This window comes from Temnothorax curvispinosus, unplaced genomic scaffold (genome assembly GCF_003070985.1).
Source record: "Temnothorax curvispinosus isolate PA1 unplaced genomic scaffold, ASM307098v1 QBEX01015022.1, whole genome shotgun sequence".
Lineage (NCBI taxonomy): Eukaryota > Metazoa > Arthropoda > Insecta > Hymenoptera > Formicidae > Temnothorax > Temnothorax curvispinosus.
The window spans coordinates 1,654-5,090 of record NW_020224802.1 but is presented as its reverse complement, the minus strand read 5'-3'; the positions used below and the strand labels follow the sequence as shown (position 1 = coordinate 5,090).

General features: G+C 29.9%; 1 long non-coding RNA gene across 2 annotated transcripts; it reads right to left on the bottom strand.

The window, feature by feature from the left end:
• Positions 1-434: 434 nt before the first annotated feature.
• LOC112465260 lies at positions 435-2,172 on the bottom strand. Of its 2 annotated transcripts, none has more exons than XR_003041987.1 (3): positions 2,121-2,172; positions 1,836-2,029; positions 435-1,135 (listed from the first exon to the last, which is right to left on the bottom strand). It is a non-coding gene; the product is annotated as an uncharacterized LOC112465260 (long non-coding RNA). The 2 variants fall into 2 exon arrangements; XR_003041988.1 differs by having other exon boundaries at positions 435-849.
• Between the last annotated feature and the right edge of the window lie 1,265 nt (positions 2,173-3,437).

The following is a 3,437-nucleotide window of genomic DNA, read 5'->3' as shown; positions in this document are numbered from 1 at the left end:
CAAAATATGTTAGTTGTCCCTATTTTACAACTTCTTTTTTTTCCGTGTATGTATATATCGTTAAATTTTTCTTAATGTGTTATTATTACAGAGCAATAGCTTTGTAAATGTTGTTTTGTGTAATGATATAGAAAAAAAGCTATATAAATAGCGCGTGCGTAGCGCGCGCTTGTAGTGTTCTAGTCACTAGTCTAACCTTAAAAAAGGCACGTTACCTGAGTGAATTTATTTTTTATCAAAGAATTGAGGCCTCTTTTCGATGCCGATTGGTTCTATCGAGTGTATGAAGTTAGCCTCCCTTTTTTTGAAATTCATATTTTGGAAAATTGTTCCAGGTTGTTCTGACTTTGTACTACATTGTTTCAAAACGATATTCCTTAATTCCCAACAGTTTTTTAATAAAATTAAAAAAAACAATTTTTTCGGCTGGCCCCCCTTTTTTCGAAAATCGAAATTTTTTATCGCTACAGATTGTTCTAGTTGTTCCAAACATTGTTCCAAAGTATTAGTTCGATTGGTTAAAAACTTTAAGAGATATTGAAACAAGAAAAAATGTTAAAATAACAGTTTTTGGTTATTTATTCGTAAACAAAATGACTTACAAAACTGTTGATCTAGAACACATTTCTAACCTTCTTGTTCTGGTCTTAAAAATTTTGTTCTGAGTTGTTCCAGTGGAGAACACGATAGTTTTAAAGCGGGAAGCCTGGAACAAGATTTTTAACGAAGAAAATTGAAAAATTATATTTTTGATGAAGAGTAAAGTACCCTTTAGGTTCTTGTTCTAGTCTTAAAAATTTTGTTCTGAGTTGTTCCAGTGGAGAACACGATAGTTTTAAAGCGGGAAGCCTGGAACAAGATTTTTAACGAAGAAAATTGAAAAATAATATTTCCAATGAAGAGTAAAGTACCCTTTAGGTTTTTGTTCTAGTCTTAAAAATTTTGTTCTGAGTTGTTCCAGTGGAGAACACAAAAGTTTTAAAGCAGGAAGCCTGGAACAAGATTTTTAACAAAGAAAATTGAAAAATAATATTTCCGATGGAGAGTAAAGTACCCTTTAGGTTCTTGTTCTAGTCTTAAAAATTTTGTTCTGAGTTGTTCCAGTGGAGAACACGATAGTTTTAAAGCAGGAAGCCTGGAACAAGATTTTTAACGAAGAAAATTGAAAAATAATATTTCCGATGAAGAGTAAAGTACCCTTTAGGTTCTTGTTCTAGTCTTAAAAATTTTGTTCTGAGTTGTTTTACGCGGTTAGAAATATGTTCTAGATCGACAGTTTTGTAAGTCATTTTGTTTACGAATAAATGGCCAAAAACTGTTATTTTAAAAATGATTTCTTTTTTCAATATCTCTTAAAGTTTTTAACCAATCGAACTAATACTTTGGAACAATGTTTGGAACAACTAAAACAAACTGTAGCGATAAAAACATTCGATTTTCGAAAAAAGGGGGCCAGCCAAAAAATTGTTTTTTTTTATTTTATTAAAAAACTGTTGAGAATTAAGAAATATCGTTTTGGAACAATGTAGTACAAAGTCAGAACAACCTGGAACAACTTTCAAAAATATGAATTTCAAAAAAAGGGGGGTTAACTTCATACACTCGGTTCTATCACTGTTTTTACTTCGTAAGCATCTGTCACCGCATATTTTGACAGTTTTGTGTATCAAAAGGTTAATAGTGTAAAATGTAATAGTAATAGTATTATATATATCAAAATGAAATAGCGCGCGCGTAGCGCGCGTTTGTGTGATCTCCAGTTATATTTAAATAATAGATATAAGATAAATACGCAAATATATCTAGTCTCTAGTCTTAAGGGAAAAGTTTATTACAGTTATTCCATCGTCCGTGATCGCTCGAACCAAGATCCATTTTGTTAAGAAGATTTTCTCGTAGCTCTTTGAGATTGTTGGTATTAGGAAATCGGCCAGCAATACCAGAAATAACAATTTCTTCTTCAGCATCGACGCTGATATATGAGTTTGGTCGATTCATAGTATCTTTATTTTTTCGAAACAGACAAATTCTACAACAAAATATCATTATTTATTTTTTGAGTAAACAGACATAAATGTAAAATAAAGAAAAGAATCAAATACAATTTCATATATACGTACCAATAGGAAGTGGAAGCACGGCAATTGAAACACTCAAGAGTGAAGTCGAAACTAAATCATATCTCCTCTATATTTATAGTTTCTGTGTTATATATGTATTATACTTCTACGTAAATGATAATGATGAAACCGATTAAAGTTGTGAATATTTGAATACCTAGTTAACGCTTCCGTTACGATTTATTTACCATACAATCGTGGAAATTATTGAAAAATTTGCTAATACGTAGTAACATAATATGAATTCAGAAACAGAATATCAATAAAATGTAAAAAAATTGATTAATCTCGATGCATTCTTTTGTATCTAACTAAAATCATATTAAATCATATTTAATTTGGGTAAAATTCAAATTAAATCCAGATTTTATATTAAAATTATATTTGTTTAAATATAGTTTTAATTTGCACTTATTAAAATCAGTTATGTAGATTAAATATGATCCACAATAAAATAGAACTTTAATTAAAATTTAATTAGATCACTTATGTGGATCATATAACACTTCGAATCAAATATGGTTTTAATTTGTATTTAATAAGATAACTTATGTGGATTATATATGATCCAGAACCATACATGATGCAGAATATTTATATATAAGATTTTAATAAAAAGTTAATGTGTTCTTCGATTCAATTGCGGCTTTAACCCAAAGGGCCTAGCGGAGTAAGCATGTGAAATCGGCCCTTGATCATACAGAGCTGACATTAATGTCACAAGTTAGTACCAATATGATAAAACTTTCCACCAAATATTATTTTAAAAAATTCATTTTTTTAGAAGTTATGCAGGGAGAAAGTAAAATAAAGAAATATATTTTTCTCGAAAACCACTTGACCGATCTTGATGAAAAAAATATATGTTATGTAGATTAATAAAACTAATTAACAAAAAAAATGTCCAAAATGTTTGCCAAAAAAAAGACCAAAAAAAAAATATTTGAATTTTTAAATATATTTTTTTAGGGTGATATTTTCGAGGTACCCCTTTGAAATTTTTACGAAAATTTCTCTTAAAGTGTCCACTATAACTTATATTTTTTTCAATTTTTTTTAAATAGTGGAACATAGTTAAAAATACGAAAATCGTAAGCGTCGCGTCACTCCGGCGCACAGTGCAGTGCCATTCCGCGTTGCGGGTGTTCGATGTAACTTTACTAGCACATATGTACGTCTGCAATTAGCCTATAATATGTATACTTTTTAAATTTTATAGTTTCCAGAGTTTACCACGTGGAGGTTGCAGTACGGTTTTAAACTCCTTATTGGGGTGCTTTTTTAACGTGAGTCCCCTCGCCTTTCACTACGTTTCCG